This window comes from Lampetra fluviatilis, chromosome 16 (genome assembly GCF_964198595.1).
Source record: "Lampetra fluviatilis chromosome 16, kcLamFluv1.1, whole genome shotgun sequence".
Taxonomy (NCBI): Eukaryota; Metazoa; Chordata; class Hyperoartia; order Petromyzontiformes; family Petromyzontidae; genus Lampetra; species Lampetra fluviatilis.
Window position 1 is genome coordinate 1490512 of NC_136290.1, and position 14380 is coordinate 1504891.

Genomic DNA, 14380 nt, shown 5'->3' on the forward strand with positions numbered 1-14380 from the left:
CCAACTATGCAACATGTCAATGTGTTGGCAATTTCAGTAGAGATGAGAGGACGTATGTGTCTAAGAGCCTTCAGGTGAAAGTTACATGAGCTGATGATATGGTTGGTTTGACGGTCGAAGGATAAAGTTGAATCTAGGATGACACCGAGGTAGCTGAAGTGGTCGGTGAACTTGATGCTGTGACCGAAGATGTGTATGTGTGTGGGGAGTGCTGCTGAATTGAGACGTTGCTTGGTACCTAACATGATGGCCATTGACTTTTTCGGATTAAGGGCTAGGTTGTGTGCAGTGAACCATTGTTGCACGGCGGTGGTACATTCCGAGAGCCTCTCGAATCCAGATGCATTGCTAGAATCGATGGCGGTGAATAGAATCGTGTCATCCGCGTATGAGTGATGCTTAACACCGAAGCTTGCAATGAGCCGGCCGATCGGGGAAGTGTAGGCTGTGAAGAGCAGGGGACCTAGAACAGAGCCCTGGGGAACCCCGCATAATGCTGTTGTTTCAGGCGATGTGGACATGCCCACCCTGACTGAAGATTGCCGGTCAGAAAGGTACGAAACTATCCACTTGAGTGCTGAGCCGCATATACCGAAGTCGGATTTCAGGAGGGAAGTAAGGAGCGAATGGTTGATGGTGTCGAAGGCTGACAAAATGTCAAGACTTACAAGTGCAACAGTTGAGCCGGAATCAATGATCGTTAAAATGTCATTCAGCACTCTAGTGAGTGCTGTTTCTGTGGAATAGTTTTGCCGGTAAGCTGACTGGAAGCAGCAGTAGTTTGCGGAGGAGGTGATGTGTGGTTTTAGCTGGGCGAGGGCTAGTCATTCAAGGAGTTTAGAGAGGTTCGAGAGGTTAGTGATGGGACGATAACTAGATGGGTCATCCGGATCTAGACTTGGTTTCTTTAACAAGGGAGAAACCAGGCCAGGTTTGAGGTTGGACGGAAAACACCCCGAAGAGGAGGCATTTGCGATGTTCCTGATCATGATGGCGAGTTCCGGAGCACATTGCTTGAACAAGGAACCTGGGAGCACGTCGAGTGGAGATGACTTCAAATGAAGTGATTCAATTAAAGAGAAAACGTCTTTTGTAGACACCGGCTTTAGCGTAATTAGAAGAGTGTCTAGGTTAGTGCTTACAATTTTAGGTACCATGAGCAGGGTACAATGGTGCGATGTGTCGGTAGACGTGTACGAGTTTGCGACGGTGATTAGCTTGTTGGTGAAGTAAGTATTAAAAGAGGTGGCAAGTTTCAGTGAGGCAAGGGGATCGCTAAGGTGAGGGACCATGGTGCTACCAGGATGTAGAAGATCTTTGAGGGTTTTTTGAATCCGGAAAACTGTGGAAACCTGGGGAGAAGGCATGGCGGCATTGCCCCCAGGAACTCTTGGGCACATCCCCTAAATTGTATACACCATGTCAGGGCCCGGTTGAGGTGAAAGAGGTCAGGAGGCCGCAGTGTGTTCAAACCCAGGTTGGTCGCAGACGTTGGTACGTCCACCCATCGCGGCTGAAACCTTATTGCATGCCTTGCCAGGTTGTTTCATCCTTACTACCCAAAGGCCGGGTGTCTGATGTGTCCGGCGAGCCCGGGCGTGTGACCGCAGAGGTTGTGCCACAGCGGATTTCTGTTCTCCTGAGGACCGACATCGGCAAACGCATGCCTCAGCTCGTCGGGCACGCCCGACACTCTGCGATATGGAGATGAAACAAACTCACATGGTGCATTAAACAGCTTTAGACGAGAGGGGTGCACAAACCAACTCCGTTTACCAAGCTGAATCGGGACACATTGCGGACACACGACCCGAACTACATCAACCGGCCCTCTCCATAGTTGCAGAAATTTGGGAGATGTGCCCACTGGCACCTGCGGACAATGCAACCAGGCCCGGTCCCCCGACGACCAATTGCACAGGGAAAGACGGGCTCCCTTGAGCCGCTCGTTGGCCAACTGTCTGGCCTGAGAGTTAACACTGGCAGCCTCCCCTGCTTCAGAAAGTTTAGCAAGAGTGAAGCGAAACGAATCAGAAATTTTAGACACTTTCACGGCGGGCGCGGCTTGGAACTGCACATCAATGGGAGGATCATACTCCCTCCCATACATCAAAAAGAAGAGAGAGTAGCCGGTGGACGTATGAGGGGTCATCCTATAGGCAGCGAGAACCGCAGGAATATGCAAGTCCCAATCGACCTGTGACTCGCTGACCAGGTGACTCAACATGGAGGTCCAGTGTAGGCGTTCGACCATGCCATCTGTTTGCGGGTGGTACGGTGACGTGCGCACCTTTTTTGTCCCCAGAAAATCGCAAACTTCACGCAGCAGTTTGGAGAAAAAATTCTTACCCTGATCTGTCAAGAGGCGCTCAGGGGCACCCTTATCGCCTCAGTAATAGTCACAGCCAATTGATTCGGGAGCAGCCCGGCCATAGGCCAGCGTGAGAAATACTCAACAAACTTAATTTGGAGCTTTCGTGACTGCAGGAATTATACCGAAAGAACCAAAGAATAAATACTCAACACCCACGAGCAATTATTTGTTCTCTCATGCAGAAGTAGGAAATGGCCCGAGAATGTTGAGGACAACTATTTCGTTAATTCGCGACACCTGAATGGGTTGCAGCGGAGGGCAACAAGATCTCGCTGGCGGCTTCTTCCAGGCACATGGTACGCAGCCCTTAAGCAGATTTTCAACATCAGAGGCCATGGCCGGCCAGTAAAAATCGAATTTAAGCGCGGTCAGCGTCTTTTGCACACCAAGATGTAACAGACATTTATGCACAACCCATACAACCTCACCAGGCATGGCAGTAGGGACAACAATAGCTTAACGGCGCAATCCTCCATCCCAGTACATGAGCAGCCTGCCCCGCAAAACAAACGAGGCGACACCTCGCGGAGACGCGTTTCCGGCGGTTTCTTTGACTCGCCGGCGCAACTAATGGAAAGACGCTTCCTCCACCTGCAACCGTCCCCACACCTCGTAGTCCAACCCAATAACCGCATCCCGTGCGGCAGGGACGTCGCCCGACCCACCTATCGTGTCCGCGGCAGACGCAACGAGAGGGGAGGGGGAGACCAAGTCGGCCGGTTTACAATGACCGGAGCCCAAAAAACAAGCAAACTCCCCGCCCACTGGCAATCGTGATAGGGCGTCGGCGTTCGTATGGTGAGAACCTTTACGATACGTAACTCGGAACAAGAAATACAGCGTGACAATTGACCTGAGGGCTGATCCACATGCAGCGAGTATTGGAGCACCGCGTGATGGGAGCACACCTCAAAATTTTTACCGTACAAATAGAGATGATATTGCTATGAAAAAACTACAATGGCCAATTATTCCCGGTGCGTTACGCAGTACCGCTGCTTGGCTGGAGACAGCACCCTGCTACCATATGCGACCACGTGCTGCACACCATTGACAACCTGGGATAATACCACTCCTATGCCGGTATGACTGCCAATCGTATCCAACACGAACGGCAATGAAAAATCGGGATAGCGCAGGGGAAGGGCGTTAACCAGCCCATCACGAATAGAGCAGAACACGGCTTCATCCTCCTACCCCCAATGAAATTTTTGGCCTTTAGCTGTCAATGCATGAAGACGTTTTGCAATAGATACGAATCCCACGACAAATCGGCAATAATATGACGCAAAGCTGATAAAACTGCGCACCTCGCTGGCCGAGATGGAGATCGGCCACGTCCGTATGCAAGCAGTTTTCTCCGGGTCCCTTGTGATGCCCAATTCGCTAACTATATGACCCAAATATTGAACCGATTTTTTTAGTAGGTGACATTTATGGGGTTTAAATTTCAGGTTGGCCGCACACATCTTAACGAAAACAGCCCGCAGGCGATCCAAATGTTCATAAAACGTACGACCAAAGAAAATCACGTCGTCCAAATATATTAGGCACGAATCCCACTGGAGGCCTGCTAAAACCAGCTCCCTTAGATGCTGAAAGGTGGCCGGCACGGAGTGGAGCCCCATCGGAAGCCGGTTAAACTCAAACAAGCCTTGTGGCGTCCGAAAATCCGCCTTGGGTTTTGAAGCCTCATCAAGTGGCAGCTGCCAAAATCCTGATAGGAGGTCAAGGGTGTAAAAGAACCGCGTGCCCGACAAAGCGTCCAGCGAATTGTCCATATGAGGCAAGGGGTATGCATCCGTGATGAAAACCTTGTTAAGCTTGCAGAAATCAACACAAAATTGCAACCTGCCATCGTGCTTTTTAACAAGCACGATTGGAGCACCCCATGGGCTGGTGGATGGTGAGATGATGTCTGCAGCCAACATCTCATCAACTGCTGCATGAACATGTTCCTTTTCGGATTCTGCCGAATTGGGGCGGCATCGCGTATCAATATGGTGGCTCAAAAGGGACATGTGACCAATATAAATTGTACTTTTACTAAAAATGTCGGACAATTCCCGCGGGAGCGCTCTCAGCTTCCCCATTTGTCCCGTGGATAAATCGCCGCATTCAGAGCAAAGCTTATCAATCCAACCCTCATCCACATCCCGAGGTCCGTTAGCCCGTATGCCGACCCCGACACTCACGACATCCCTCTCCAGACACGCCAGAGACGCATGCGCAAGCATGGTACCCTCCTGAATGACCGTCGTGTCCGACCCGGCATTAAGGACTTGAATGAAAGGATCCTGGTCCTGGGACACCAACGTCTGAGCTACTACGAGTAACATCCCCTGATTAAGTTTATTTGATGGATCCAACACAATACAATCCCCCACAGCGCGCACATCGAGCGGTTTACGCAATTGGAGGGGCACCAACATTTTCGTGTCGGGCAGAAGCCGCACTGTTCGGCATGCAAGCACTTGCACCGTAGCGTTAGCAGAACTCAAGCGGGTCGGAGACGGGAGAAATGACATACGCCGTCCTGACGGCAATTCCAAGCAGCCCTGATCAACACAAATTTTCAGGGTCATCTTGCTGAGGAAATCAGTCCCGAGTAAACACAGAACAGCTAGGGCTGTAGAAACCAACACATAGCCCGAAAATTTAACATGGGCGATATGCAATTCAGCAGTTATCTGACCGATTATCCCCAATGTTCCACCATTGGCGGAAAAACACGCTCTTGGGGGGAAAATATTGTAAATTAGATCAGAAATAATGGTTGAAGACGTGCTGGTGTCAACTAGCATGCGAATTTCAACCCCCTTGATGAACCCAAGCACAGCCGACGATCCCGCAGTCGCTGCAACCACTCGATGTGCCAGCTCCGACCACTGATCTAGTCGGAGCGGGCGCGTGTCACGACCATGCACCGACTCCCCCCGAAACTGCGTGCGACCCCGACGCAAATTGGACCCTCCCCATGGGTGAACTGAACCCCGGGGCCGAGTGTGGAGTGCACCACGATTCGCCTTACGAAGCAGGGAGTGGTAGGAAGGCGGACGTCCTGGGGGCCGCCGTCGAGGAACCCGACAGCCCGATTGGACGTACCCCAGCAGGCCGCAGTTGTAGCAGACGACCCATCCACTGCAGGACTGGGATGATGCAGACCTCGCCCGCCGCCAGTCGTCCCGCCGCCGATCGCTGTCACCCCGATGATTGCCGCTCCACTGGTGCAATGAGCATGTAGGAGCAGGCTCTGCATCTGTGTGGGCCACCGGCTCCGTGGAGGACGTGGCGCATGCCACCAATACCCTGTCACACTGTAGGGTCTGCTGCGCCTGGATGCACCTGGCGATCCTAAGTGAAGACACTTCATCGTCCTCGGCGGGGAGTACAGTATGGAGGTCTTTTTCGACTACCAACATCTTCTCGAGGACCAAGGCGTCAAGACCGTTGTGGTCCATCTTAGGGAATGCTGCCTTCGCTAGTGCCAAGAGCGCACTACGGAAAGCGAGAGCCGACTCACCCTCCCCTTTTCGTCTTACGGCGAACTTCTGGCGGGTGTTCAATGGAGGCTCGAAGACAGCGGCCATCTGGTCAAACGCCTGCGTGAGGGTGGATCTCTCGGACGGCGGAATGGCGAGGAATGCCGCCAAGGCGTCATCATCGAGAGCGGCGGGTAGTGCTCTCAGCGCCTCTGCCTCCGTCCATCCTGCCAAGTCGGTATTGGTGAAGAATCGCTGCTTAAACACCACCCAGTCGCCACTGGCGGCAACAAATTATTTAATGAAAGGCAGTTGACGGCGGAGCGATGGGATATCAATCGACGAGAACGTCCCCGCTTCAAGCTTGGTGGGCTCCGCGCCCCGCACCGTTGGTAAAATGGTGGTTGCGAGCGCGGCTGCATCGACGACGTTCCCGCCATTTGTGAAATGGCGGCCGAGTCGCCCCGTCCTGACAACTCTGCCGCTCCCCCCTTCACTGCCGAATACAGGGAAGGTATCTCGGTGAGGATCGAGGACGCCGCCTGAAGGAGGTCAGCAAGACGACTGTGTGCATCCTTGAGGAGCGCCTCCAACGATGGCGAGGATCCGTGCGGTCTGACTGCACTCTGCTCCGCTGGCAGCGCCTCCGCTCCTTCCTCGGCGGTCGTGGGCGGAATCAGCTCCTCGTCGTCTTTGTTGTCCGACGCCCATACACGAACTCTGCGACGCGTAGACATGACTGTCTTACAATAGCTGTAACTTAGCAAGTTGGCCACTTCCGACACCAGTTAAAGTGAGTCCAACTGAGTCGCAGACTTTGTCTTGGGAGCAACACTTTTTATTAACTAACAACATAACGTAATGTAACCTACACTCGGGTGGTGACCGCCCATCTAACCACGCTACAGCAGAACTAGACACGGTGCCGCTGTCCCGATCCAGACCACAAGCTGGGTCCCGGACCGCGTGGCTCGAGGTTTCTTCAACCCGACGTGGATCTCCCCTTCACCAACAGGCAAGAACCCCGAGTCCCTCCCAGGGACCCCTTATATCAGGCCAGGCTGAGGCTGGCTCCGCATCTCGCCCCACCCACCTTCTCGATCTCTTTAGCTCTTTCACGAAGGCTCCCAAGAGCTCTTCTATACCACGTGACCACCCATTGGGCCCCCTCCACCGGTAGCCCCCCTCCAATATCATCCAGTCACGTGTCGGCAGGTCAACCAGCGTATCATGACCCAACATAACCCAGGCTGGCTGACTCTCTCGCTCCCTCACTGGGAGCCCGCACCGCACGCTGTTGGTGGTGTCCCTGCGCGAACTAGCGCTCACCCAAGCCCCGCTAGAGCTGGTACTACGCCCAGTATCCGGCCTGCACATAATGACAACATATTATCCGCCGTGGCCTCACAGGCCCGACATTTCCAGTCACTACATTTGGAATGGAATCCGTCGTGCTACATCTTCGTCTCCTCGGCGTCAGGGGTCAGGCAACGTGCCGGCTGTACTGACCCATCTGTAGTTATCCCGTGTGTGAACAGAAGTGTTAAGTGTAGAATAAAGTATGTGCCTCCTACAATTAGTGTCTCTGAAGTGACTCACTACACATATATTCATATCCAATTTATGTCAGTATCTCGAATAGCAATACAACTATTCAACTTTCTTTTTGGTGTATTAATCTTTGGAAACTCTGTATGTGTGTGTGACAGGCAGCCTACTTTATCCATGTGTGTCGTACTCTAAGTGCGGCACACATGGAAGATGGTACGCAGGTCGAGAAAGCCGTCTCGAGCAAGGGTCTCTTAAGTTGCCCCCAAATCTGCCGTTGAATGTTGAATCGAGAATGCCGCTCAGCCTGGGTGTGGATTAATGCGTGTGTCAGATTCCACCCAAGTGCGGGATTTCAGCATGGATCCAAGCCTGCTCGTGTCTACCGGCCCTGAGTGAGCTCGTTATTTGTAAACGGATAAGTAGCTCGAGCAACTTTGCAACGTTCCATTAGCAAAAAAAAATATTCAACGAAGACCGAATTTTTATTTTTCCTGGAGGAATCCGATGAACTATGAAGCTCTTTTCACATATCTCCAGACATTCCAAGCTATGGTGGCTGAAGCCACTTTTGTGTTCACGGATCTTCTTGGTTTCATCAACACAATAAATGTCGTCCTGTTGCTCAAAATGCACTTTTTTTCTCTGCTGGCATGAGTATAAAATATAACGGGTGGTACCCAAGGATCAATTTCAAGCCAAGAGCTGTTACCGAGATTCCTTCTTTGCTCTTGGCTGCATTTGTGGGTGCTTTATAGTTTACCACATACTTGATTATTACATCGCATGAATGCCAGCAATAATGTGGAGCATGTTATTTATAATAATAATTAAAACTTATTGGTTCTTTCGGTAAAGTCAAGTAGAATGGAAATAATAAAATAATAAAAATAAAACATAATAAAACAATTCTCACGACGTTTCAGCCACAACGCAAGCAGCCGTCCTCAGGTGAAGAACAGGTCTGTCCAGAAGACAGCGTCTGAATGAAACACCCCAGGCTTGGAGCGACTATTTAAGCTGGGTTGGAGGGGGGGAGAGAGCGCCTTGACAAAATAATTTGCATATCAAGAGTAGTTTAGCATATCTATGGGAAATGCAGATATGCGATTAGTACTACTTGTGAAATGCGTAGGAGGTTTGGCGAGGGGTTTAATGTCATTATGCCCGTGCATTATGCAGGATTAGCAGCATCAAAGGGAGGGGGTAGGGGTAGCATTAATAAAGAGAAGGAATGTTAATAGTATGTATCTGCAGTAACTAAACCACCACGTAAACAACTAAAGTATAAACTACATAGTATCATCAGTATACTAAATATAGTCTTCAATAAGCTGAGCTACTAACAATAAGTAATACATTACAATTCTACGTCGCAAAAAATATAAAATGCTTCCAGCTAAACTTTATTCTCTTACATCACACGGCGCTCCGCTCGGCGTTCTGAGCATCGCTCCTCCACCCTCCGTTGTTGTTGGAGGGCGACTGCCTCAAACTGGTCAGTAACGTCTTTCACGAGGCTCCTCCACAGAGGCCGATCTTGACACTGCTGCTACCAGTCATCGACCACTCCACTCAGCTCCACATCGTCCTGTACCACATCACTCCATCTTTTCTCTAGCCCGTGCCGCGCCTGTTTAGCCCCCTCGATCTGGCGGAACAAAAGCTGCTTAGGCATGCGGTGGCTGGGCATGCGGGCTACATGGCCCAGCTAACGCAGCCTTGCCTGCCGTAGGAGGTCACCAAAGGGACTTTGTCCAGATCTTTCAAGGATTTGTGAGCTCATCACACAATCCAACCTGGTTAAACCCAGGATGGATCATAGGCAGGCCAGCCTAAATGTTTCTAACCGGCGAAGATGTTCCATTAACGGGGTCCAAGTTTTGCAAGCATAGAGAAGGTAGGGAAGACCTGGAGCTTCGTGTGGAGCGAGAGACCAGGTAGCTTCCACACAGTGTTACGCAGCCGATGAATAGATAATGCCGCTCGACTGATTCGGAGTGAGACATCTGCTGTTAAACCGGAGCTGGTCATGAGCACACTGGCCAAGTATGGGAAACTCTGCACTCTCTCCACAACTGCCCCATTACCAATTGTGAGTTGTGGGGGTGGATTGTCCGATGGTACAAAATACCCAGGCAGGTGCTTAGTTTTGGTGGGGCTGATGGTAAGGCCCCACCTCTTAGTGGCAAGCTCCAAGTTCAACAGCAGCACGTCCAACTCTTCTTTTGAGTGAGCATTAATTACCAGATCATCGGCATACATAACGTGGTTGACTAATAGGGAGCCATCCTTGACCGCACCCGGCAATCGATCAGCCTCCCATTGTATCTGTGTAATGCGGGCGTAAACGGCTTCGCGGATATGACGTCATGGGGGGAGGAGTTAGGTCACGTGGGTGAGAGGGGTGAGGTCTTAAGGGGGATATACCGGAAGAGACGGGAGAGTGTGGGAGACTGAGTTAGAGTGAGGCCACGCAGGGCGGAGGTCGAGGAGTGGCGAGATCGCCACACACACGGGGGAGTAAGACTTGGCACCGTCGGCCAGCGGTGACCAAGCGCGGAGGAACGACGGGCAGCAGTGGAGCTGCAGTAAGAGCAGCGATGGAGCTGCAGTGAGCGCAGCCGGAGGACTGCACAAGGGGTCTGCAGCGAAGCTGCAGAGGTGTGGAGGCTACGGGAGCGAGGGCAGCTACGGAGCTGCCAAGGGGAGTGCTCTGAGCGAGGGCCGTGCGGGAAAAGTGTAAGAACCCGAATAAAGGACGACGGAGACAGAACCAGGATCGAGTCCCTTATTACACTGGTGTCAGAAGTGAAACGGCATGTCAAAACAGCTCAGAAGAAAGAATATTCCTGCGCCATCGTCTGCTACAACATCCGACGACGACGACTTTCCTCGGGCGGTCGACCTACCTGCGATGGAGGAGGAGATCCGTGCGGGAACAAGTGCGGGTCCAGGAGTCGAAGAGGTCGCCGCGTCGGTGGACCCGTCTGCACCTGTGGACGCGGATTGGCGATGGAGGCAGATGGCGGCGCAGCTGGAGACGCTAAAAATCGTGCTCGCGCAATTGTGCGAGCTCGTCACGCCGAGGACGGCATTGGGGGGAGCCGATGGAGGTCCGCAGCTCGCTGCCTTGCCTCCGCTGTCGGCGCCATTGACCACGCGGCAAGAAGACGCCATCTTGGGCGTGGCAGGAGAAGAACGGCGGGAAGCCGCCATCTTGCACTCTCCGCGGCGAGAGGCCGCCATCTTGAACACGCGGCGATGCGACGCCATTTTGAATATGCCGCCTGGTGAGTCATCGGAGGAGGACGGTGCAACAAGGAGTCGCAGTCGTCATCTCACGACCGTCAAAGAATTCTCCATCGGCGGCGATTGGAGTGCTTTCGCCTGCCGATTTCTGGCGGCGGTATGCTCAGCGAGGTGGATGGACGCTGAGGCGTTGGAGGTTTTACCGACTCTTCTCGATGACGAGTCGGTGAGATTCTTCCGCTCCATCAAGGCGGAGAAGAAGAAAACATTGAGTGGAGTTTTCGACGAGATGGCAGATGCATATGAGCCACCGGATGACGCTCATCGCCGGTTTGTTCAACGTCAGCGAGCACCCGAGGAGTCGCCGGTGGCATACAGGGGTGCGGTATTGGAGTTGGCCATGGCTGTGAAGAACCGGTAAGTACGCTGGACACCCAGGTTGAGGCACACGTATCTTTATTACAAGTTGTCGGTACAGGACAGCACTAGAGGGGGTAGCTGCCCCCTCACCCGGATAACTGGGGATACACCCTAGCTAATCCTGACCTAACCCCAAGTCCTCCACTAACGGGCTAGGGGAGGCTAACTGGCCCGACACTGGTGAGTCGGGCTACGGTCTCCGGAGTCCCAGGGTACTGACCCTGGTTCACGGAACCACGCCTCTGGCTCGATCCTCCGCAGCCCTTACAAGGGCGGCGTCGAGGGGAGTCCAGGGCTTCTAACTAGCAGATCTTCCTTCTTCCTCCTTCGTTCCCAGACTCAGCCACGAGCTCTCTCTGTCCTCCCCCTTTATACCCCCCGTCAGGATCACAACCCCCCAGGCTGCCTGATGCGGACGTCGCTGCGGGCACCCCCCCCGTGTACTCCCGGAGCTCCGCCCACTGTGTTTATTCCCCGTTGGATCCCATGCACCTACAGCCCTCCCGTAACAACCCTACATCACTCCCCCCATTACAGCTCGCAGCCGTCCCGGCTGCAACAATTCCAATAAAGGAACATTTACCCCTCAACCCCGTGTGTGCCTCATTTTTTTTCAACAAAATGCAAATTGAACAACAACAACAAGAACAACAAGAAGAACAAGCACACCCCCGAAGGGAATGTCCGACGCACCCCCCCCCCCCCCCGTATAAATACGAAATCCGTAAAAGCGCGTATATACAACTAGCCAGGAACTCCCCCAGCACACACAGCACACCCACGACACACAACGCACCCACAACACACACACCCCGCCCACACACACAACACAACACACACAATGTGGCAGGAGCGCACCACCGACGCAGCATACAGTAACCATGACACGTGAAATAAAAAAAAAATTCTTCTTTTTGTATATTATAAGAGTCTGCGCATCTTAGCGCGCGTCCTTGCCGCAGGCCCGTCACACGGGGCAACCCCGGACGGCGGACCATCCGGTGGCGGCTGTCCCTTTCGAGATGAGGTCGCGATTGAAGTGGCGCGACCGTCGGCATCACCCGTGTGGGTTGTAGGGCATGAGCCCGTCATTCCCGGTGCACCTGTGGGTGGGACAGCCGGCAACACATCAGGCGAGAGCAGCGACGGACCCTCCGAGTCGGTCGACCCCCCACATGCTTGGCCCCGCGCGTGTGGAGTGGGCCCTCGCACCGCAACAAACGGTTTTAGCCTAGAGGGGTGTACAAACCACCGGCGCCTGCCCCATTTGATTCGAACGCACTGAGGCCTCAAAACCTCGACAACCTCGACGGGGCCCCGCCACGGGCGCACGAGTTTAGAGGAGGTCGCGAGTGGTACCTGGGGACAGTGCAGCCATGCCCTGTCCCCCGGCTTCCACTGCAGCACGTGCGCGCGAGCCAGCCTGAGGCGCTCGTTCGCCTTTTGACGCCTGTCAGAATTTAGCCTCGCAGCATCCCGTGCCTCAGTCAGTTTGTCAAGGTTAAATTTAACGTGTTCATCCAATTTAATTTTACCCAGCGGCGCGGGGATCCGCAGCTGTGCCGGAACAGGTGGGTCGGGTTCGCGGCCATACATAAGAAAGAATGGTGAAAATCCCGTCGCAGCATGGGGAGCCAATCTGTATGCCGCTAGAACCCCTTGAATTTGTAAGTCCCAATCAGTCTGTGAGTCCGAGACTTGCTGCAACAACATAGACGAGATGGTGCGATGCAGACGCTCGACCATCCCGTCCGTTTGCGGGTGATAAGGAGAGGTTCGAATTTTTTTCGTTCCTAGGAGATCACAGACTTGTTTTAGGAGTTTCCCGGAAAAATTTCTACCCTGGTCGGTCAGCAACCGCTCCGGAGCACCTTTGTCCATGACATAACCCTGGACAAAGGCGTCGACGATGGCTGCTGCCGACTGATTTGGCAGGGGCCAGGCCATAGGCCAGCGCGTAAAATATTCGACCCCAGTAAGCAAATATCTGTTACCCCTGGGGGTGGCGGGGAATGGCCCCAGAATGTCCAGTGCGACCAGTTCATTTACTCGGGAGACCTGGATGGACTGCAAGGGCGGGTTCGACTCCCGTGCCGGTGGTTTGCGCTGCGCACACCGAGGGCATGCTGCCAACAGATCAGTGACATCCCTTGTCATGCCTGGCCAAAAAAAATTCAGCTGGAGCAAGGCGAGAGTTTTCTGGGTCCCCAGGTGGAGGAGGCGCTCATGCGCAGCCCACACCACCTTACCCCGTAATCCCGAAGGGACCACCAGCCGGTGACGGTGGGATTTGCTGTCCCAATGCATGAGCAACCCTGCGTGCATGCCCCAAGCGTCGGCCTCACCCGTCCCCCGCCCCCTCTCCCCGGCGCGACGACGCAACGCGAGGAGGGAGGTATCCTCCATTTGGAGGCGCCCCCATTCATTAACGGGCAACCCAAGCAGGGAATCTTTCCCCTGTTCCGCGATATCATTGGTGACCAATGTTTCGTCATTGGCGGCGGCCGCCAGGACCGGAACCATCATGTCCCCTGCCGGCTTGCAACGCCCAGACCCCAGGAGGCATGCGCATTCGGAGGCGGTTGGCATCCGTGACAGAGCGTCAGCATTGGTGTGGCGAACGCCCTTACGGTAGGTGGTTTCGAAATCGAAATCCTGGAGGACCTCCAACCATCGGGACAATTGTCCCGATGGCTGTTGAACCTTCAGGGCGTACTGCAGTGCCGCATGATCTGTGCGGACGGTGAAATGCCGACTGTACAGATATGGGCGATACTGTTGGATGAAATAGACAATTGCCAACAGTTCCCTACGGGTGACACAATATCTTTGCTCCGCTGGAGACAACACCCGACTGCCGTACGCAACCACCCGTTCCACGCCGTCAACCACCTGGGAAAGCACACCTCCAATACCCGTGTTGCTCGCGTCGGTGTCGAGCAAAAACGGCCTAGAAAAATCTGGGTAAATCAGGGGAGGAGCCTTTACCAGGGCGTCCCGAAGGGAGCAGAAAGCAGCTTCCTCCTCCTGACCCCAGTGGAACCGAACCCCTTTAGATGTTAACGCGTGTAGGGGTTTGGCAATCGTTGCAAAATTAGCGACGAAGCGTCGGTAATATGATGCGAAGCCAATAAAACTCCTGACCTCTCCCACCGAGGTGGGAGTCGGCCAGGAGCTGACACACTGCGTTTTGGCGGGATTGGTAGCAATACCCGAGCGCCCTACGATGTGCCCCAAATAACGCACCGACTCGCGTAACAAATGGCATTTCTGGGGCTTAAATTTTAAATTAGCAGCCCGCATC